Genomic DNA, 25,467 nt, shown 5'->3' with positions numbered 1-25,467 from the left:
CAATTTTGCTGCTTTATGTTACTATATTTACAACAATACCTTTTTTTATCTGATAAGACTAGACTACTGTTACTGATATTCTTTCACTGAATAGTGGACCTTTCACATACTTACATTTCCAAATAAATATAAAATCATTTAATTAAATTTCAAAGATAAGCATTGTTTAGATTTTGACTTGAATTACATTAAATCTAAAAATCAAGGTTAATAGAAAATTTTCCAATATTTTCTCTTCTCATTCAGGAACCTAGTGTATCCAACTATTAAATCAAATCTTATTTTGAATTCTCTCTAATGTGATTTTATACATTTATCTATGACTACATATGGCCCACTCAATTTATGCCTCTTTCACATTCACTGCTATTATCAAAGGATGTTTAAGTATGATTTTTTTTTCACAAATGGTAATTGTTATTATACTAACATTCTTCCTGGCAGTTTATAGTCATTTTCAGAAGCACAGTATTGAGGAAGCGGACCAGCAGGATCTAATCATGGGTCAGGCACTGACCACCTTTATGTATTTGGGCAATACTTACCCCTGTGAGTCTTGGAACCCTCATCTTTGAAATGGGACATTCCTCACAGGCATGTTGTGAATATTAAACAAGTTAATTCATGGAAAACACGGAGCATTATGACTGACACACAGGCAGCCCTCTGTACCTCTTAGGTCCTATCATCTATTGTCATTTTTGTTATTACTGGTGTTATCCACATTCTTACTTTTAATGGCTTTCTTAAAAATGAAATTGGATTGATATTTTCCTCTCTATCCATACACACACACACACATACACATGTATATACATATACATATTTTCCCATCTCCCTCTCACCTTTTTTATGTTGGTATATTTGTGAAAATGGATAAAATTAAAAAATGGTAATACTATTAGTGGGCATGGTATTTACTTTATAAAATTTGAAAGGATGTTGATGGGCTTTCTTCATCGACTGTAATCATGTTCATAACATTTGGTTTTAGAGTGATACTCTTTATTATTTTAAGAGTGGATTATTTCTCCCCTGCTCTCTTCCCCTTCCTCTTTTTTTTCTGACTTCTTTCTTACTTCACAAATGGTACATAAAAATATATTTTTATGTGAAAACATCAAACAATAACAAAAGATAAACAAAGTGGAAAGTTTTTGTTTAACACTGACTCCATCCTTCTTCTTGTCCATCAAACTTCCCTATTAAGAGTTCAATATGGGGGTTCCCTTCATGGATCAGCAGTTAAGGAACCCAACTAGGATCCATGAGGATCCATAACTCACTCAATGGGTTAAGGATCTGGCATTGCCATGAGCTCTGGTGTAGGTCACAGATGTGGCTTGGATCCCACACTGCTGTGGCTGTGGTGTAAGTCAGCAGCTATAGCTTGGATTTGACCCCTAGCCTGGGAAATTCCACATGCCCTGGATGTGGCCCTTAAAAAAAAAAAATTCAGTATGTGTTTTTAAAGTCTTTAACTGTGTTGGTAAAATTCATACACATACACACAAATATAAATTGTAGGGCTTGTTTTTCTGAAAATTTACTTGTTTAACCTTCTAGCTTTTGTACAAACTGAGCTACACATTTGTTTTAATTGATACAGAATATTCCATGACATCTTCATCATAATCTATAATGATATAAGGCAATGTATTTAATCATATCCTTATAAGTAGATATTTAGAGATTTTAATTTTTCACTATTACAAATTGTGTTATAGTGAATATTCTTATATACATCATCTGTTGGCATATGTAAAGGACTCAACAGGAGAAAAGTACAGAGGTTAACTGATAGATGAATGGATATGTACATTTTTATTTGACAAATATTGGTAAACTGCACTCTAAAAAATTTCTAATACATTCCTATTTTTGAAGTCATTTTTTTAAAATTTCTATTTGAGTTTATTAATTGGCTTTGAGCATTCATTGATACGTGCTTGTGCATTTTCTTGTTCTTCCTATTTCTACAGTTTATTATATCAGTGTGTTCTCTTGAACTATTACTGTATTCCTATCCAAAAATACTATCCATTTTGAAAGATTAAAAATAATAGGTTAAAAAAAGAGGTAAAAAAAAACATTAATGAAAACATAGAGTTTTTAAAATTCCAATTTAAAATTACCTGTTTGAAAAATATAGAATTGTATACAAGCTATAAAATTGTACTAATAAGTTACAGAAATATTGGAAAGAACAAAGGCAAAATATAAGATATTTTTAAAAGTCATTAATGGATATAAGCAATTATTTTTTTTTTGTGGTATTAAAAGTGCTTATTGACTCTTCTAAGATGTTGAATGATTCCAAAATGGAATTTTACCCTCTGAATCTGAATTACAGAATATAACACAAATAAATAAAAATATATACATCAAAGGCAAATAAGAAAATAAAAATCAAATGTATTTTTAACTCAATTGAAAGGATAATGGCTGACATATTGTTTTGATATTCTGCAAAGCTGTATTAAGTTCACTCATCAAAGGTGTAATAAATATTTTTGGTTTGAACAGAAAAGTCAATAGTTTTTTACAAGTAATTTGATCCAAAGCCAGAGAAAAAATAACAATAAACATATAGGCAAATAAACTCTTACGAATAAAAGCAAGAGTGGTGGAAGCATACACTCAAAATTGATAAAATATGATATAAAGATGCTCATTGTACTGTGAAAACCATGACACTTGGTGACAATTATGTAGTATTGATAATTTTAATAGAATGAAATAAAACATCATAATAAAAAAAGCAACAGGCTTAAAATATACAAGAAGTACAAGAAATATAATTAGTTATTGGATTCAGCTCATTGTTACACTGTGTGACAGCTATAGCAGGGGGAAAAAAGGCTTAGATTAGTTATTCTTATGGGGCAGGTGGGACATATCACAATCCTCAAAAAATATTACTATTTTTCAAATTAAATAGACTTTGGCCTCAGTCTAGGCATTCTTATAGCTCATTTCTCTTCTTTGTCTTAAATACCACATCCAGAAAGTGATGTGGCCACTGTCACAGCCTCAGTTATTAAGGGAAATATGTCAATTTCCTCAGGTTTGCAGCATGAGAGAACAGCTGAAAACCACATAAGCAGTTTATTTCCTAAATGTGATTATTTATATATATATATATATATATATATGTATATATGTGTGTGTGTGTATATCTATCTATCTATCTATCTATCTATCTATCTATCTATCTATCTATATATATATATCCCTTCATAAGGAATACATGTTCTTTTTCTATATATAGAGATTGTATAAATAAAATTTAAAATTTACCAGCTAAGGTGGAAAAAAGAAAAACTGTTCTCTCTAGAACCTAAAGACAAATCTTAAAAAAGAAATCAATAATATGAAACAAATACAGAAGACCAATAATTGAAAAATGCATCTCTAAGTAATAGATAAAAGATGAAATGTGGGTATAATAGATGAAGTTTGTTAAATATAATGTGAAACATTATTTAAAGTGTTTCTTAAGTGTTTATAGTCTTATTAAAAAGAGATTATACATGCAAAACACAAAATTTGCTTTTCCACATCAAATACATAAAATGTAATAAATATTCCATAATACTTCAAAAATGAGGCATCTTTATCAAATATGTTAGAAATATATAGAAATTCTTTCACTAAATATCTAGACAAGGGTCCAGGATGCCAAAACCTTTTATCTAAACAAATGAGAACACTTAAAAGATAATTTTCTCAGGCAAACCTGCAAGTGTCCATTTAGTGGTCAAATTCTGGGCTAATTTTGATGTTTATGAAAATCATAGACACGTATTGACTCAGGCAATGCAGAAATACAGTAATGCAACATAGGAAACCAATTAAATTTTGCAAGAAATGGACATTGGAGGAAATGCACATTTTAAATTCTGGTTCTGACACTTTGCTTTTTTTTTTGGCCCAAGTTGGACACTTTGCTAACATTGTATCTCATTGACTTTTTGGAATTCCCTTTTTATCTTCTATAAAAGAGGGAGTACAAATACAGGAATCTATGTTTTTTACTAAATCACATGCTTTGATGGTTATTTGAAGATCTCAAAAGACTGTGGAATTATGGTCTGAGGAACATGGGGTAAAAAAAAATGTACATGGAATAAATGCATTTATCTTTATCTTCTCATTAAATCTTACGGTAAAGGGATTTTAAAAAGTGATAAACCCAGAAGGATGGCAAATTTTTCATAGTCTTAATGCTGTAGGAATGGCATTTAACATATTATTTTTTTAAAACAGAGGAAGGTGAAAACTAAGTACCTGAAAAGGATGATGGCAATAGGGAACAAAGTGGATCGATGTTGCAGAACTGGATAAAGGCTCATAAATTAGAAACATCCAGTTTTTCAGATGGCTGCAGTAAAGTGTGGGTTAAAATGAGAAGGACTAGATAAAAGTCTGAATAAAAAAAAACAATTAGGTCCCAAATTCTTCCTCTTAGCACACATAGCCAAGAAATTACTGCCCCCATCTTTGCAGATGGAAAATAAGTTTACTAGTTTAATTTAACAAAAGAAGCGCAAGCCGCTGATGCCACAGAGAGCAGAGGTGAAAAGAACTAGATTAAGTACAAAGATACATAATTAACTATGAAACCCCATGGCATCTTTCTCCAACACAGCTCAAGATAATTAGTAGCTAGACATACTCCCCATATCGGACACTGGAAGATTCCTAGGAAGAAAAACTGATCCAAGTTACAAATCAGGATATTTAGTGCCAATCTCTCTTTGGTTCTAATCAACTGTCCTTCAGAAAACACACTAGTGGACAATACCCAACATGATAGATGGGTTAACATAAATGCTTCATTTACATATGAATAATACCTAGGGATAACCAGAAATTTAAAAGAAACTCTATTCTGAAAAAGGCAAAAGCAAAATCAAACAAACAAAAAGGATTTGGAGGAAAACAATTTTCAAAGTACAATGAAATAATCATTGTAATCAATAACATTAGACATCTAAGAGAAAATATTAAAGTTACCAAAAAAAATAGAGAATAATAATGAGCTCTTGGAATTTAAATAAGTGACATATATATTTAAAAGGATGGGAGAATAGGAGTTCCTGTCTTGGTGCAGCAGAAATAAATCCAACCAGGAATTCTGAGGTTGCTGGTTCAATCCCTGGCCTTGCTCAGTGAGTTAAGGATCCAGCATTGCTGTGAGCTGTGGTGTAGGTCACAGACACGGCTGGGATCTGGCATTGCTGTGGCGGTGTGGTAGGCTGGCGGCTGTAGCTCCAATTAGATCCCTAGGCCTGGGAACCTCCATGTGCTACAGGTGCAGCCCTAAAAAGCCAAAAAAAGAAAAAGAAAAAGAATGGGAGATTAATGTGAAGAAATTTGAAAGTAGAATAAGGAAACAAAGAAAAAGCAAGGAGATGAAACAGTAGAACATTAGAAGCCTAGAGTAGGAGGACAAAAATCTGATTGTGAGAAGTCAGAAGGTGAGAAAAGAAAAAATGGAGAGCACAAAATAATCAAAGATATAATTCAAGAACAATTTCCATAAATAAAGGATATTTTTATCCAGACTGAAAGAGCCAAACAATAATGCAGTACAACAAATCTTAAAGCTCTATATCTTAGAATATCCACACAAAGTTTTAGAATTCCAACTATAATACGTTCTTAAATGCTTCTTAGGTGGGAAAAAAATCAAAGCAGTTAGATTTAAGAGATCAGGAACCAAAATTCCATCAGGCTTCTTATAAGGCAACAATGGACAAATGCCTTCAAATATCTGAACGAAAATGATTTCCAAACTAGAGTGCTAAACCCAGATAAACTATCAGTTAAATATCAATTAGATCTCACATAAGTATCAATTAAATTTCAGATTTAAAAATAATTTTCCAGTAGAATATGCTTCAAAGACCTCCAAAGGAAACAGATCCCTATATGGCCAAATCCAGAAATAAAACACATTATTCAAAAATATGAAAGAGTTGAAAGTGATAAAATGATACCTTCAATGGACTGAGGTGAGGCTAGAGACTATTTTTGAAACCACGACTTCATTGCATGCATCTAAAATGCATAAAAAATGAAAACAAGCATGCAAAATTATGTAGGAGGACAAAAAACATTGTCCCTGAGAACTAAATTTATATCTGAGCTTCCCTGATGTCAAGATATGAAGAGAAACAAGTCAGATAAAATAATATCTGTTAATATCTGATAATATGTATTTTATATATGTATGTATACATATGCAAAGAAAAATAATATTCATATACATAAAGAAAAATAAAATGTGTTCAATTCCTTGAAAAGAGAAAAAATACATTGGTTAGAAACTGAATATTTGCTACAAATAAGATGCTATTCAAATATGCCTTAAGGAGTTCCGGTCGTATCTCAGTGGTTAACGAATCCGACTAGGAACCATGAGGTTGCAGGTTTGATCCCTGGCCTCGCTCAGTGGGTTAAGGATCTGATGTTGCTGTGAGCTGTGGTGTAGGTGGCAGACGCGGCTCAGATCCCATGTTGCTGTGGTTCTGGTGAAGGCCGGCAGCTACAGCTCCGATTAGACCCCTAGCCTGGGAACCTCCATATGCCACAGGTGTGACCCTAGAAAAAAATACAACAACAACAATATATATATTGTTTTTTGTCAAACAAATCATTATAATTGGTATCCATGGAAAACATAGTGTTTTAAAACTCAAGGCTTCATGTAAGAAGAATGAAATCCATTTGAGATTCAGATGGAACAGACTCCTGATCCCTGAAAATATGGGTATGAGTGTCTGTATCCGTGCATTGTGAGTGAAAGAGAGAGGCACCAGAGAGAGAAACTCAAAAGTCCTAAGGGTCTCATAAAATTCTAAATGACAAAAACCTTTTCCTTTCCTTCACCTGCTTTCAGTTAGACACAGAGGTAATTCTGCCCAAAGTTAAGACACTAGTTTCATCAATACAGGAGATGGAGAAAGGTCCTCTTGTTCTTGACGGTCTGGAATGTTTCAGGCTCCTCACATGTGCTACCAGCTCACTCACTTCTAACTATGAATTGAAAGAAATGGTCTTCTCTCCACCCTGGTGCACTCTTTCTCCTCCTCTTCACCCCATTCCCTTTTATCCGCTGACTCTTAATCAGCTTTCCAGGTATCCTGGTTAATATAACTCCTCTAAGTAGATCTCTTCCATAAGGGATGTACCTCTTCAATTAGGCTTTTCAAAAGTATCCTGTATTATTTTTGCTTATATTATCCTGTGTTATTCTTGATTATATACTTTGCCATATGTTTTGCATTGTTTTGCTGCAGAGACATACAATAAAAGCTGTGTTTTTAATAATGCAAAGGAACAATGCTCTACTCTATCCACTTTATTCATAGATATATAGTGATCGCCAACCACAAAATTTTCATTCATTCAGTCAGTCAGTCAATAAAATACACATTGAACACTCATTCTGTACCGAACACTTAGATAGTCCTGGTATACAACCTTGGACAAGGCAAGTGACATTCCTCCCTTCAGAGAACTTGCACTATGGTTGCAAAAACAAATCGAGCACTCATTCTGTACTAAACACTTAGATAGTTTTGGGATACAACATTGGACAAGGCAAGCGACACCCCTCCCTCAGTGAACTTGTATTATAGTTGCAAAAACAAATGAACTAAATTAAAGTGTATTTCTCACACTGTCATATAGTTGAGCAGCAAGTAGCTATTATCTAACCCAAAAAGTTGTGTTTCCTAAAGATGAAGTAAAGTTAAAATAGGTGCAAAGTTTTCTTTATATTGAATCAACTCCTCCTTATTAATAAGAATCACTTGCTACTGAGTGGATTTCTGTAAGATGGGCTGAACCTTGAAATGCACCTGCGGAAGACTGGCTAGGAAATCTTCCTGGAGCATCGTCTTTTCTGCCTTGTTGAGGTGTGGAAGGAGTTCTTCCTGTGTCACTGTTGATTAATCCATGTCTCAGCTTTCAGCTGCTTCACACTGAGCTCACTGTAACTTTAAATATTGATAACCAAGCTCATACATCACAGAGCTGAGAGAATGACAGTTTCAGTGCATAATGGCTAAAGCTTTCTACAATAATCAGATATTCAATAATTCATGAAAATATATCCCCCCAAATCAAATTGGAAGCTATTTTGTGTAATATATTATTTAAAATTCAATATTATAATGCACACAACTTCTCCTCAGCCAGAGGAGGACCATTTCAAAATGTGATTATGTATGGACTCTATTTAAAAGTGACAATTCTGCTTTTCATTTGTTTAACAGCTTAAGCAGAGGAGTTCAGCTGGAACTAAGTCATCTGACAATGAAACCCAGGTGGCCACAAGCAACTTTGAAAAAATGACATCAGGACCTGCAAAAAGTGCACATACAAGTGGGTAGGAATGACGTGTATTTGGGGGGAAAATTCTTAATTTGTTCAGGCCTACATCAATTCATTCCCAAAGCCCCCTCCAAATTAACTATAATTTGTCATCACTGTAAAATAAACTGTGAACTCCTAGGTCTCAGAGTCAAGACACCTTCACCCCACCCCAGTGTTGTGAGCAGTCTTATTGCTTTCAAAGACATTATCTACTATGCTTTTTGCAAGAAGATGAAGGGAACGTTGTCTCATAAGCACAGAGTCAGATTCTGGTTTCATCTTGTTTCCTTCTTGGAATCAGCCTTCTATTTCTCCTCTGTCTATCTGAAACCTTCTTTCAAGAAATATATTCCACTGAGAGAAGCCTTTCCTGATGTTCCAAGCCAGATATGGATCACCCTTTCTCAGAACACCTGCATATTATTCTACAAGCAGCCCACTTATTAAGCTGTGGGTGTTCAGAACAGGACTCCTCAAGATATGTATGTGGATTCTTTTGAGCTAAAGCTAGTGGATTCTCTGTGAGCTCAAGAGAAAGTGCTGCTATTCCCTTAACTACCTAGAAGAATTTAAATTGGAGAGTTTTCCCAGAAAAAGTCATAACCAGAAAAAAAATTTCATCTCAATGGTCCTGTTTATATGGCAGGGCAAACATCTAATTACCTAATATCTGCTCTTAGCATCCTATGAATGATCCTTCTGTTCTTAGAAGTCCAGACCCCTATCCTATTCCTTAGCTGAGGATGGCATATATAGCTCATTTTACCTTTCTGTCTTTGAACCTTTGATGTCTGTGGGGTTCTTGTATATATGAAGTTTAATTTGACTGTCTCCTGTTAATGTTCCTTTGTCAATTTTCATCTTAATCTAGACAGAAGGCTCAGAAAGGTAGAAGGATATTTTCTTTTCCCCTACAGAGCACTGATCACACGTCAGGCCTGTGTCAAATGTCATGAACTTAAACGTTGTTCTAAGTAGATACTAGCTCTCCATTGCTACCCACATCAGCTGAGGAAACAGTCTCAGCAGTGTTCACAGAGTTCCTTAGGAAGTACTAAACACCAGAATGATTTCACAACTCCCTGGTGTCTCATTAAGACTCCATATCTGTTGACTAGCTGAGTCAATAAATGAACCCCGAGTGGTTACACAGCAAGTCCCCGTCGTGGCTCAGTGGTTAATGAACCCGACTTGTATCCATGAGGATGTGGGTTTGATCCCTGGCCTTGCTCAGTGGGTTAAGGATCTGGTGTTACCATGAGCTGCGGTATAGGTCACAGATGTGGCTCAGATCCCACACATGGCTGTGGCTCTGGTGTAGGCTGGCAGCTACATCTCTGATTCGACCCCTAGCCTGGAAATCTCTATATGCCACTGGTGTGGCTCTAAAAGACAAAAACAAACAAACAAATAAACAAAAAACCCTGATCATTCAATTGTGTATATCTAGTGTTGTCTTCTAATTTTGCAGACAATGTGGTTGGAAAAGACCAGTACACCTACATTAAGTGAAAAGAGAATGCTGTATAAGAGCAAAGCATGGTGTTTTAGAACAAGGGCTGAATGACTAAAGGCCCTGTCAATAGCTCCTGTCAATAGCTGGTCTCTGATAATTTGCAAGTGGATGACCTTGAAAAAAGTTATTGACTTTTCTGGTTCTCAGTATCTTCATCTATATTCTATAAGAGGAAAACTTCCGTAAGTAGTATAGAATTGTGTGTTAAACTGGAGGCTCTAAATCATGAAGGTCCAGGTTTAGATGTCAGCTATGACCTGCAGGACACTAGGCAATTTATTAATTATCTCTGGGCCTCTGGTTCCTTACATGGAAAAGTTGCATGGTAGTGGCTCCCTATGAGTTGTATGTGGTATCCTAAATGGAAATCATGCAGAACAATGCCCATTACATAAAAAAGTTCTAATTAGATGTTAGTTATCATTGTGAAGTGTCTGTAATTGTCACAGCACACAACACACAGTAGATCCTGAGAAAATGTTTCTTTCCTTCTTTCTCAGCACCTTGAAAAACTGACTTAACTGTGTGGGAACTGAACTCACCTTATTTATTAAATCAGAATAATAAAACTGACCTTCCTCCAAATAAGCAGAGATAACTGACATTTTAATAATATTTTCAATTCTAAGATGCCAATTACATGCTTATGATCCAGAATTTGTAGGCTGGAAAAAAGTAAACATCATCCTCAGTAAAAGATTGTTAGAATAGGAGGTACAGATTCAAAGCTATACAGTAAGTCATAGAGGAAAACAAATATCTCTTGGATCGGGTGATTAACCAAAGGGTCTACAGGAGTTCCCTGGTGGCCTAGCAGTTAGGGATTTGGCATTAACACTGCTGTGGCTCAGGTTTGATCCCTGGCCCCAGAACTTCCACAAGCCATAGGTGGGGCCAAAGAAAAGGATTCTATAGGAAACTTGGATTTGAACTGGGTTCTAGTATGTGGATAAGACAAAGAATGGTGGAAAGGATAGAACATTATGAAAAAGGTACCTACCTCACACAGATTCCCACCATAATTTCACCAAATACTGACTGGTTTAGATAATTTGATTATATGTTGCAACACTTTCTGGCTGTAGACAGAGTAACTCACATAGAGGAAGAGTTTCATTTATATCAGCATCATCATCAGGTCTTCCTTTATTGGTTGTCTATCTGACCTAAGTGTTGTGCCTTTATTATTCTTAGTTATTTGATATACCTAGTATTAAGCATAATCTTTTTCATTCAGAGATTAGGAACAGAACACGAGATTCAGCAAAGTCAAGTCACTTGAGCAGCGCCCCCTCGCTGCGTTGGAGCTCAGATGTGAAGTCAGGTCACCATCATAACCTCATGGCTTCCCTCTGTTTTAGACTATAACATTTTAAGTGATTAGAAATTTAATGGATTATCAATATTACTAAGCATGCCTACCTCCATAAGACTCCATTAGCATAATTAAAATATGCAAATTATGAATTTTAGACCATCTAAACAACAGCAGCCACATTTTTTTTTTTCCTGCCAGGGAATACTGGCTTAATGAGATTGGACTGTCCCCATGCTACAGATGCTTAAGCCAAGAAATGGGAAAGAATGAAAACAAGCATACAAGGTAAAAAAGGATGCTACTGGCCCTACCCTGGGGATTTAGGAATGTACAGACAACAATACCCAAAGGAAACCAAGCAATTTCAGGTGTAAACATAGGCACTATTATCAGTCATCCATTCACACCCAATGGGGTGATTTACAGGTCGCAGAATTATTTTTACCCACAAGTCTGGCATAAAGTGTACAATTCTAAATAATGTATTTCCTTCCTTCCATCACTCCTTCATCCCACCCATCCTCCTCCAGTTATTTCTTAAGCACTCAACCTGTACCAAACACTGTATTAAGTCTTTGAACCATACAATGATCCATAAGAAAGGCATGGATGTTGCCTTCATTGAACTTATAGTCTACTGAGCTCATGGGCAGTTAAGCAGGAAGTTATAGTACCTGTGATATTACATGTTGCTCATGAAAAAGCACTTAAATGTTATTTGAAAGTAAGTTGAGACCTGAAGGATAAATAGGAGACAAATCAAGTAAATGCTCTGTGTGTGGTTATCTGGATATGGGTGGAAGTGTACACATACATACGCTTTAGACAGAAAAAAACATGTGAAAAGGCTTGAAAATGAATGAGGAAATAGGAGAGAAAAGTTCCAAGTTTTTAAAATGTGTAGTAAAGGGAGTTCCCATTGTGGCACAATGGGTTAAGAACCCAACATAGTATCCATGAAGATGAGGCTTCAGTTCTCGGCCTTGTTCTGTAGGTTAAGGATCCGGAAAAGCTTTCACCGAGAAAGTAAATAGAAACAGGCAAAAAAAAAAAAAAAAAAGGATCCGGCATTGCTGCAGGCTGCAATGGGAACAATGGCAGTTCAGAAATAAGGCTCAGATCTGGGGTTGCTGTGGCTGTGGTGTAGGCCTGCAGCTGCAGCTGGGATTCCACGCCTGACCTGAGAACTTCCATACGCTGCAGGTGTGGCCCTAAAAAACAAAAATAAATACATAAAATAAAACGTGTAGTAAGGCTTAGCATGGTATGCTTTGTATGCATCAGGTGGGTTCAAGTCCAAAAATGAGGCTAAAGAGGTAAGCAGGATTCAGAGCAGGGCCAAGTAAGTAGACGCTGCCTCATTCAGAAGGCAAGGAGAGACTATAGAAGGGTGGCAGAAAGAGAGATGGGGCCATATTTGTTATAAAAACTATCCTTGTGGTTAAACATAGAAGATTTTGGAGGATCTGTTGCAGAGAAGGATTTGATTAGAGAGGTCTCTGCTGAAATACAAAGGGTACATGATACTAGTTAAAGACGTCTCCCTGAGAGCATAGAGAACTTTGACTTGGAAAAATGGAAATCTCAAGGGATATCAAAGGCTCTCTCTCAATAACTGTGATGCCGTCTCTGACTGAGAGATGGGGGTATTTCTGCTGGACCCAAGAAGCACGATTAAAACCAGGGGACAGAAACCAAAGGAAAGCTCACTCTAACAAGACAGCTGAACAAAGCAATGAATTCTCTCAGGTCATTATCTGGATCTTCTGGTGGCCACTCTGCCTCTTTGCCTTGCCATTGTCCCCAGGTGTCAACTCCAGGCAAAAACAAAACAAAACAAAAACAAAAACAACCCCCCCCCCCAAAAAAAACCCTAGATATATCAGGTCTTTGGTAGCCTCAAGGCTGTAAGAGCATGTCTAACCAGAGGCAAAAATAGCTGCCATAAATTTTCAATCTAGTTGTGTGCGGGGGAAAAAAAACCCCTCTGCCAAGAGTGAGCAAGAAATCTTCTCTTCTCTGCAAGTGCAAGAAAACCAACACCTCCAGCTGTGGGAGGTAACAGCACCTCAGGTGTCTGCCCCAAGACACCACACTCACTCAGCCCTTTAAGAAAGTCACGTTTGAAGCAGCTCTCTCAGCCCATCCTCTAGGTCTTCACATTATCTTCACCTTCAAGACTGAAGATTGTCCCAGGGGTCTCTGGTAAATAACATGGACTTTATATGAAAATGCTTATCTGCTATTTTAGTCTGTTTGGGCTGCCATAACAAAACACCACAGGCTGGGTGGCTTAAACAACACAAATGTATTTCCTCACAGTTCTGGAGGCCAGAAATCCAAAGGTTCTTGCTAATTTGGTCCTTTGTGTCCACATTCTTCCTGGCGTGCAGATGGCCATTTTCTTGCAATTTCCTTGTTATATGTATATGAGGTGGGGGGCAGGAGTAGGGTAGGGAGACTGAGAGAGTCTGGTGTCTCTTCTTACAAGGACATTAATCCTATCAGGTCAGGATCCCACTCTTACAATTGAACAATGAGGATTAGGACTTCAACAAATGAATTTTTGTGAAATAGGGTGACACACACATTCAGTTCATAACACCTACCTTTCTTCTAGAGGTCTCAAGTCCAATCCCTGCAATTCAGCACATATCCATCAACAAATGGATATTCTGTGTTTTATGCATCACTAATATCACAAATCTTCCATTCTTCTCTACCCTTCCAAATACACCCTGTGGACCATGGTGTCTCATAAGCAGATTCCTTTTCATCTACAAATTCCGCCTGAATGTTCATTTCACCTTTTCCTCCAATGAATCCTCGACATAATGTTTACCTCAAGTACAGTGTCTTCCTTCTCCCACAGATATTGCAAGGAGTGCCTGGACATGGATATGTGTCCTTCTCTCTCCCCATTCCAAGCCTCCCTTTCCCTTTATCTTTCCTAGATGGTTCTTTTAAAGACACTCCATCACCCATTGCTATTCCTTGTCTCCACACTTGGCTTCATGGTCCTACACATTGCGCCATCAGTGCTTCAGGCTTAGAAGAGCCCAGAGCTTGGTTTAATGCTTTTCTTGTTACCTTCCTGAAATGTTTAATACTTTTTGAACAGGAAGACCCACATTCTCATTTTTTACTAGACCCCTGAAAAGTATGTGACCGCTGCGACTTGTTCTTATTGTCTATTGATACTCTGCCTTATTGGTTGATACCTTAGCACATAGTTCACTGCTTCCCATGCCATTATTACTTTCCTTATTTGGGACAATTTCAGAATTTCTATAGCTCTATCCAACATTCTAACCTCTCAGTTCCTTAACTTCCTCAGCTCCCACAATCTTCTCTGTTATCCTTTCAGTGACCTGGCAACACTATACCCTAGACCTCATTGCCCACACTAACCACTTCAGCTTTGAAATCTAGGAGGTAAACTCCTCATTTCCTGGCTCTCACCTCTATCATTCCAGTTCATTTGCCCAGTTACTCCCACTCCAGTCATTTTCAGACCTCACCAAGGCATCTGGTCCATTCGCCACGCTATTTAATTTTTAAAAGTTACATAGCACTTGATCACTTCAAAAGAATATATGCAATATGTAAACTGAGGAAACATTCTTAAAGCAATACTCCAGAAACCTTCCATTTGACATAAAAATAAAAACTTTCAAGAATCCCTGAAGGCAATTCTACATTTCATCTTAAACCCATTCCCCCTCCTCTTTTCTTCCACCCTAAAGTAGCCATTATCCTATATAATAGGTGTATCACTTCTTGCTTTCCTTTTTACATTTTTGCTATATATGTATATAGTAAGACTTGTTTTATGCTATATGACATTTTTTTTGCAACTTTTTTCCCATTCAAAATCATGCTTCTAGGATATAGTTGTGTTCTTTTGAGTAAATGCATTAACAATAATTATTCTTTGATATATGCCTGGGACTCAAGTGTCTGGATAGTTGGATTCTTGCAGGTTCAACCTTACAAGATAATGTCTAATTGTTTCTCAAAGAGTTTATACCAATTTGCATTTCCACCAAAAGTGTGTAAGCATTCTCAGTGATCTACATTTTTAAAAATACTAAAATTGTCTCAATATAGATATTATTTTGCACTTCCTGATTACCAAGGATGGATATCTTAAGTTTATTTTACATTATTTTTCCTCTTTTGTCAAATGCCTGCTCAAATTTTTGCGGATTATTCTATTGAGCTGTCTTTTTTCTTAATGATTTATAAGACACACTATGGATTCAAGATATTTTCCTCATTAGATATTTTCTTCTAATTTGCAGTTTAATTATAAGTTAAAATAAGTCTTTACTGTCTCTTCTGATAAAAAAAGAATTCTTAATTTTGATTTCATAAATAATCAGTCTTGTCTTTCCTTTTTTTAAATGGCCACAACCATGGCATGTGAGGTTCCCAGGCCAGGGACTGAATTCAAGCCAACAGATCCTTTAACATACTAGTGCACTAAGCCAAGAATCAAACTCATGCCTCTACAGCAACCTGAGTTGCTGTAGTCAGATTCCTTTTTTTTCACTTTTAAAACATTTCATTGGAATATAGTTGAGATAAAAAGTTGTGCTAATTTCAAGTGGACCGATAAATAAATCAGTTATACAGATACATATATCCATTCTTTTTCAGATTCTTTTCCCATTTAGATTGTTATTAATTTATTGAGTAATTTTCCCTCTGCTATATAGGAAGTCCTTATTACCTATTTTATATACAGTTGTGTGTATATATCATTTCCAAACCCCTCATTTTTTTTTTTTTTTTTGTCTTTTGTTTTTCTAGGGCTGCACCCATGCCATATGGAAGTTCCCAGGCTAGGGGCTGAATCTGAGCTGTAGCTGTGGGCCTGCAACATGGGATCCAAGCCACGTCGGCAACCTACACCATAGCTCACAGCAATGCCAGATCTTTAACCCACTAAGTGAGGCTAGGGATCAAACCTGCATCCTCATAGATTCGAGTCAGGATCGTTAACCACTGAGCCATGAAAGGAACTCCAAAAGCCCTAATGTATCCCTCCCCCCACCGCATTTTCCTTTTAGTAAACATAACTTTGGTTTTGAAATCTTTCTGTTTTGTAACTGGATTCTTAACCCACTGTGCCTCAGTGGGAACTCTAATCAGTCTTTTCTTTTAAGGTACACTAATTAGGTCTTATTTAAGATACAACTTCCTATACAAAGTAATAAGGACATTCATGTATAATTTTTTTTCTAAAGGAATTAAAGTTTTCACTTTCATATTTAAAGCTTTGATCCACCTAGGATTGATTTTCCAAAATCAGGTCCACTGAAGCACAATGAACACAGTAAAATGTATATGTATTACATATAATGAGTATAGTTGAATGGATTTTGACAAATTTATACAGTCTTGTACCTACCATCACAACCCAAAGTATATTTTCACTGACAGACATTTGGGTTGTTTCTGATTTTTGGTCATAATGAATAAAACTTCTATAAATATCTGGGCAAAAATTTTTCTGTGAATTTGTCTTCCTTTTGGGGTGGTAACTATATTGTTAGGTCATACTGTGAGTACATATTTAATTTCATAAATTGTCAAAATGTTTTCCAGAGCAGCTGTACCATTTTACATTTTTATTAGCAATACATGAGAGTACCATAGTATTTTCATTATGTATTTATTTTAGCCATTTTAATAGTGTATAGTATAGTTTATTGTGCTCTGAATTGAATTTTACTAATGACTGAAGATATTTAGTATTTTTTAATGTGTTCTCGTCATTTGCATATCATCTTTGCTGAAATAACTTTTAAAATCTTTTGTCAATTTTCTTCAGTTGGGTTGCGTATGTTTTTATTATTGAGTTGAAATAATTCTTTTGTCTATTTTGCACCTTTATTAGATACAGATTACAATTTTTTTATCAATCTGAGACATAATCTGTTCATTTCCTCAATAGCGTTTTTTGAAGAGTTAAAGTTTTAAATTTGCTAAAATCAAGTCTGTTATTCTTTTTTCTCTTATGGCTTATATGTTTATATTTAGTCTAACACACCTTTGTCTAACCCCAAATCTCAGTCATTTTCTTATGTTTCCCATGAAGTTTTTAAGATTTTTATATTTAGATCTATGATAAATTTGATTTATGCTGGAGATCCTGACGTGGCACAGTGGTTAACGAATTCGACTGGGAACCATGAGTTTGCGGGTTTGATCCCTGGCCTTGCTCAGTGGGTTAAGGATTGATCCGGCGTTGCCATGACCTGTGGTGTAGGTCCCAAATGTGGCTCAGATCCCATGTTGCTGTGGCAGTGGTGTAAGCCGGCAGCAACAGCTCCAATTAAACCCCTAGACTGGGAACCTCCATATGCCGTGGGAGTGGCCCTACAAAAGGTAAAAATACAAAAAAAAATGATTTATGTTAACACAATATGAGATATGAGCTAGGTTTTTATTTATTTTGCATACAGACATCCAATTTTAACAGCATTAACTGAGAAAAATAATTTTATTTTTCTAATAGCCTTTGCTGAAAATAAATTCACTTCTTCATCAATACTTCATTTTCTTGATTAATATAAAGATTAAGTATTATAATCAGATAAATCCAAAAATCAGATACTGGAAGCCTACCAACTGTGTGTGTGTGTGATTTTTTTTAATAACTACTCTAGGCCTATTTCCTACCTAAACAAAAATAGATTAAATTTGTCAATTTCTGCTGAAAATCTGGCTGCAACTTATATTCTTTGCATTGAATCTAATGAAATACCAATTTTAGAAAGATGTTAACAATATTTCATATTTGAATTCATGAACCAGTATGTTTCTCCATTAGTTTAGGCTTTAAAAAAATTTTGTCCCTTAATATTTCATTGCCTTACCTTGTTTAAAATCTTATGGGGGTTGAACCAGAGACAGAAAACCAGTTAGAGATGTATATTAAGAGATTCATTGTAAGCAGTCAGCTAATACAATTGTGCTGCTAGTTAGGAAAGTCCAAAATCTGTAGGGCAGGCCATTAGGAAGTTCAAAGCTGTCAGGAAGGGCAGGCTGAAACCCTGTGAATGAACTGAAGCTGCTGTCTATAGGATTTTTTTCTTCTTCAGAGAAACTTTAACTCTGTTCTTAATGTCTTTCAACTGACTGAATAAGGTCTACCTTCACTATCTACAATCTGCAAAATAAATTGATAGTCTAGAAACTTGGAGACCTCAGTGTCAGAAAAGTGAACTGTATCTGTATCCTAAATAACCTAAGATAAGATTGTCGCTAAGAACATGTCCATTAGCAAAAATCAGATTAAAGGTGATGTTTATACACTGCTGGACACACACCTGTTTCAGTGACTTCAAGATAGAATTCCACTAAACTGAGGGAGATAGGTGTAACATAATCACAGAATCTAGTAAATAATGGAAAAATAATGGAAGATCCTATAGGATTAAGAACTATGAACATAAGGACAACCTGGCTGTGGAAACATAAACATACAACCTTCTGGAAAACATAGGTTGAATATTTGTTTTATAGTTGTTGGGCCTCCTCTGTCCTTTCTGCATTTTATTACCAAAGAAACCAAAGGATGGCATGAAAAATATCAGTTGACCTTGAACGACAGAAGTTTGAACTCTTTGGATCCACCAATAAATAGATTATTTTTTAAATAAATGCATACTACAGTACTACATCATCTGCAGTTGGTTGAATCTGCAGATGTGGAGCTATGGATAAAAAGGTTATGTGTGGGTTTTTCATTGTGCAAAGGATCAGTGCCCCTAACCCCTGTGTTGTTTAAGGGTTAATTGTAATTGTTCTACCCCCAAGTCAAATTCTGAGGTTTTAAACTTGTTCCTCAATGAAGAAAGGGGCAATAAAACTTTATCATTTGTTATCAAAAATTGATAATGTCAATTATCCAAGGACACTCTCTCCAATTTTATTTTCATATAGGACAACAGGAATATCAGAAAGGAAAACTTATTCTGAAGGTAAAGCCATGGGCCATGGAGGACAATGGACAAATTAGTGTTTCTCACAGAGCAAAACCAGGGTCCAAAACAAGAAACTTACTACGGTCCCAGTGGAGAGCATGATTGTAACACCTGACAATTATCATTTCACTGATGCTATGGAATAATGACTGCTGTATGTTTTACATTTTTATTTGTTCACAATTTGGCTTGAACTCTTTCTTTTTTTTTTTCTTTTTTGCTTTCATTCCAGCACTAGTATTCTGTTTCTACTCATTTATTGTACATTGGATATAAAGAGAGAGTAAGAACATGGTATGGTAGATATTGTGTACTTATTCATAGATTTCTAGACTTCCAAAACCACCAAAATAGGATGTGAAGGATCACAGATTTGGGGCTGGATGTGACTTACATTATTTCTCCCATAAGCAGACAGTGGTTGTGTGGAGTATACATGGTGCCTAAGTGGCTAGAAGAAAGGATTGTGGCTTAGAATATAAATTTTTCCCTAAGAATATATTCAATTTCCTTACTGCTAATACTAGATTTCCTTTCCTTGCTATGGTTTAGCTGAGTACATGGTCATCCTTAAAAGACATTTTATTTCCTAAACTTTTTCATAGCAGATTTCACCATGTGAATAAATTTGGACTAAGGAGATCCTACTGGAAGTGACTGGCACAATCTCCACCTCACCTCCTTAAAGATGAGTTGTTTGCTTTGATGCCTCCTTTCCGACTCCTCCTCCCCTTTCTTCTGGTTGAGAAGTGAAAATAATTTGATTCTTGGATCCAGAGATTAAATTTGTATTTTGAGAAAAGGAAAACCAATAAACCAGTCTAGATCCTGAATAACTTCATGGGGAAGAACCGTCTGGCAATATCTGGACTATTAAGTCAGAGAGAAACAAACTACTGGGAGAAGACAGGAGTTAGATTCTGGCAAACACCATCAGACAACTATAAACTCTAGAAAAATTATACGGATCAGATGGCAACTATAAACTCTAGAAAAATTATACGGATCAACTACATGAAGGCACTGCTGAGTGAAAAACAAAACAAAACAAAACATGATATCAGAAGGGTTGTCAAACCTTGAGAAAAAGCAATGGGAGTGAGTATAAAGTCTCCTACTGGCATGGCTTTTAGATTAGAGACTATTTCCAGATGTCACTCCTTGGGAAAGCTAAGACTTACAAAGAAACTTTCAGGTTTGCTATCCTGAAAAAAAACATAGAATGGAGTTTGGAGCAACTGTACAGTCGGAAAGTGTAGAGAGATGCTCTAGCGAGGAAAGAAGTAGGAAAATAATCTAGGAGCTAAAGATTCTAAATAGGAAATCTTCTAGAATAGCTGAATTATAAACCTAGACTATGAACTTCAAAGGTTTTAAGCAGAATTCTAGCAGCCCAATTAAAGATAAAAACATATAAACTGGAACTTTAGAGTCTGAAATTTGACTTCAGACAAATCAACTGCCAGATAAACATGAGAATGCCAGTAACAAAAAACAGCACCTTGCAAATAAAGGCGAGATAATCCAGAGTCTTGATAGCATATTGTGGAACATGTTCAGGATCCAATACAAAATTCCTACTTATATGAACAAAAAGGAAAATGTCACTCATATTAAAGATAAAGATAATTAATGGAGACTAATCTTGAGAAGCTACTATAACACTGCTTAAGGGCAAAAGAGAAAATATTCTTATAATGGAAAAAAAGTAGGACATTTCAACAGAGAAATAGAAACTGTAAGAAGTTCCAACTAGAAACTGTGACTAAAACTGACAAAATCTGAACTCAAATTTAAAATAAAAGAATAGGCAAAAAAAAAACAGATTTGAGATAGCAGAATAAGGACTCAATGAAATAGAAGATCAAAAGACCTCGTCTGATGTGAATTAAGAAAAGAATTCAAAAAACAGAATTTCTCAGCCCTCCTCTTGGTGAATCTCTAATGGTCCAATCTGCATATAATTGGAGTGCCATAAGAAGAGGATACAAATTGGGCAGGAAAAGTATTTGAAAAGACACCAGTTTTTTCTTCCCTAAATTAACTGAAGATCTATACTAACAGAGTTAAGAAGTCCAGTACAATGCCAAGCAGAGGAAACAGAAAGGAAACCATGCCTAAGCATAAAATGGTGATTGTGACTAAAATAAAAAAATAAATACAAAGACTTTAAACCAGCCAAAAAAAAAAAAGCATACAAAGGAATAATAATTTGAACGATCACTGACTTCCCATCAGAAACAATGAAATTGTATTTTTAAAGCACTAAAAGAAAAAAAAATTCTGAAACCTAGAATTTTTACATTCAATAAAACTGTCCATCAAAAATAAAGGTGAAACAAAGAATTTTTAATACAGAGGACAGCTAAGAGAATTTGATGCCAACAAATCTGCACTTCAAGGAAGCTTAAAGGAAGTTCTGCAGGCTGAAAGGCAATCATAGCCTATGGAAACCTGAATGGTCAGGAAGAAGGAATAGCTGTGGAAAGGTGTTCATGCATTATCCATGGGCAGTTACAAAATGCTGTTTTTCTCTTAATTTGCTTAAAATAAATATGCCCATTTAAAGCAAAAATTCTAACACTGTAATGAATGGTTTCAAATATGTCACTAATATACATAAGAATTATTTCATAAAGGATGGAAAAGGGTTAAATGGATGTATAGTTTCCAGTTTTCTGTATTTTATTTGTAATGGTAGCACTATGACTTTAAAAGTGAAAACTTGGAGTTCCCGTCGTGGCACAGCAGTTAACAAATCCGACTAGGAACCATGAGGTTGCAGGTTCGATCCCTGGCCTTGCTCAGTGGGTTAAGGATCCAGGGTTGCGTGAGCTGTGGGATAGGTCGCAGATGTGGCTCGGATCTGGCACTGCTGTGGCGTAGGCAGGTGGCTACAGCTCCGATTAGACTCCTAGCCTGGGAACCTCCATATGCCACGGGTGCAGCTCTAAAAGACAAAAAGACAAAAAAATAAAAAAAATAAAAAGTGGAAACTTGAAGTAAAAATTTGAGAATGTAATTGTAATCTATAGCACAATGTATCAGTTTCCTAGGGCAACTGCAACAAAGATCCACAAACTGGGTGACTTAAAACAACAGAAATGTATCAAATCACATTTCTAGAAGCAAGCAGAAGTCAGAAACTAAGGTAAGGGAAGGATCCTTCCTTGCCTCCTCTGGATTCTGGAAGCCTTAGGTATTTCCTGCCTTTCAGATGACATTCACTCTGTGAATCTTCCTCTACAAACAGAATACAAGTCATATTGGTTTAGGGCCCACCCTGTTAAACTTGATCATCTGCAAAAACCCTATTACAAAAGGTCACATTGACAGGTGCCTGGGTTTAGGAATTTAACAGCTTTTTGAAGGAAACAGTTTTGTACAAGTAACTACTAAAAATATAACTATATATATATAATTTATATCATAGTGTTTTAGGAGTTTATTAACACAGAAATTTAGCATGTATCCTAAAAGTAATATAGTTACTATTATTATTCCCATTTTATTGATGAAAATCCTGATGTTTAGGCAAATTAAAGAGTCTGCCTAAAGTCTCATATCTAGCAGTTGGTTCATATTCTCTGTAATTTCAAGAAGTGCACTTTTAATCACTACGTTCTATTATTTGGCCTCACTGAGATTATGCAGGTAGCTTGAGGTAGCTCAAGGTCACAGCCCTGGCTAAGACTGAACTAAAACTGGAACACAAGAATTTGGATTCTCAGGCCAGAGGTCTTTTCGCAGTAGCTGCCTGCATGTGCTCTCTCCCTCTCAATTTGCAGAGACCTCTAACAATAGATGTCCAAAGGGAGCTCATGCTTAACGACTTTGATTAATTTTTCAAAGGAGTTGACAATCACCATAGATATAATTCACTTGGACTTCTAGTAGGCTTTGGTTACCGTGCACATCAAAGGCTAATCCATAAGGTTAATGTGGAGGGGGTTGGTGGAGAAATAGTCCATTGGATAAACATTTTACAATGGGTACAATAATGGAGGGCAAAAGGTCTATAGAAAGTGGCCTTGGCTCAGGTCAAAAAGATTCATCAATGCCAAGCTTAATCTAACTCATGCATCACTTACCTGGGAATGTTAAAAATGCTCTGTTTAAGAAAAGCTTTTTTTTTTAAAAAAAGCTTTTGTTGGAAACAATTAACAGGTCCTCTAAGAAATCTCATGTTAAGATATTTTTATCCTTTTTATTTTATTTTACATATTAGGGAAATGAGGCTCAAAGGAATTCATAAATGTGGCACTTTTTTTTTTTTTCAGGGCCACACTCGTGGCATACAGAGGTTCCCAGGCGAGGGGTTGAATCAGAGCTATAGCTGCCGGCCTACGCCACAGCCACAGCAACTTGGGATCTGAGCCATGTCTGTGACCTACACCACAGCTCATGGCAACAGTGGATACTTAATCCGCTGAGCTGGGCCAGGGATCAAACACGTATCCTCATGGATACCAGTCGGATTCGTTTCCACTGAGCCACGACAGGAACGCCGATGTAGCACATTTTTACGCCAGCCCTTTCAAAGCCAGAATTCAGGAGGACAGACTTCTAACGGTGACTCTCTACAGAAGTTAGGTATTCCCTAGAACCTGGTTCTTCTCTCACTTTCTGTACTTTTAAGAGTAGGATATGAATCAGATAATCTAAGTGTTTTTATAGCTAAAAAGTTCTAGAATTCTGTAATCATATACTTCTAGGAGTAGATAATACCTTCTTCCTGCTGAAAAAAGAGAGAAGCATCATGGATAAATAAAATGAATCATCTGGTGATTATCAGAAACATACTCATTTTCTTCTTTGGTTACAGGAACATTTCTATTTCTGAAGGACATCCCAGACTTTGGACACTGTGCGGCTAGAGCCGCAATCTCTGACTCATCAGCTCTGTTTCAGGTTCTGTCCTAATTTTCCTTCTAAATGTACATCTACTTTTCACCTAAGTCATGATTTGTAGTTGAAAAAATAACCAATGGAGAGAGGCAAAGAGGACTGTGTGCTAAAGAGGCAGATGTGAGTCTCTGAGATGAATCACAAATCAAACAAAGGCAAGATTATAAGAGATTTTAGGAGTAAGAAGGCTCCTTTCTTGAACTTATTTTCCTGCGTAAACCAGCAGGCCATCCTAGTACTCAAGCATGAAAGTATCCAGTGATAGAGACAGAAGATGATGCAGTTAGGCATCACTGATTTTTGGAATCTTCTTTTGTATCTCTCATATAATCCCTAGTTAATATTTTTTGTTTAAAAAAGTCAGTGTAGAGTTCCCTTGTGGTGCAGCAGGTTAAAGACCTGGTGTTGTCACTACAGCAGCTTGGTTGCTGCTGTGGCACGGGTCTGATCCCTAGCCTGGGAACGTCCACATGCTGTGGGCATGGTGAAAAAAAAAGTAAATGTATTAATTTGAGTCAGTTTACCCAATCCAGGAATCATCCTCTAATAGCTTGATAATTCCTACTTTACGTTGCCTACTAGGAAACTCAAACTGAGTTTATATTTCCTTTGTATGCTTTTCCTTAGCCAATTTTTCAGCTTAAATGAAATGGAAAACCTATTAAACAGTGGCTGAGTGGCTTAAACAGATTAAATGCTTGTTTTTTCATGTGTTAAAATATCAGAGGTAGGCTGTCCAGGACCTGCACGAGAGGGTCACAAGTCATCAGGCATCTGCTTTCTCCAGTGCACACTCTGCCATGCCTGCTTTCTGGCAGAGTATGCCCATGGTCTCATGGACCAAGAGGACTGCTGGAGTTCTAACCTCACATCTGTGTTTCAGGAGACAATAATGGAGCAGTGTGAAGTAGGCGTTGGGGTAGATCGCTGCAAGGCTGTGCCATCGAGTCTTGGGAGTTGTTTCTTTAAGTGATGATACACATGCACACTGGCAAGAGGCGACTCGCCTGCTTTCTTTTTTTTTTTCTCTTGCTTCCCAAATACATTTAAGAATTTGAATTGTGCCCACTTTATTTCTAAATCCAGAGGATGGGGGAATCTAAGAACTGAAATCAACGTCACCACTAAGGTAGCTGATACCGACAGAGAGGTGAGAATGTGTTTTCGGAATTACACATTGCCTTTCTAACTGCAGAAGTAGAGAAAGGGGACAGCCAGTGCCATTCATGGGCCTTTTGATTCTCCCATATTTTCCAGTGCAGGCAGTTGTTTATTCTCATCCTATCTCTTGCTCTTTCTATCTAATATGATTAAGGTGAAGAATACAGCTGTTATAACTA

Source organism: Sus scrofa, chromosome 1 (genome assembly GCF_000003025.6).
Source record: "Sus scrofa isolate TJ Tabasco breed Duroc chromosome 1, Sscrofa11.1, whole genome shotgun sequence".
NCBI classification, from domain to species: domain Eukaryota; kingdom Metazoa; phylum Chordata; class Mammalia; order Artiodactyla; family Suidae; genus Sus; species Sus scrofa.
This window is presented reverse-complemented; position numbering follows the sequence as displayed.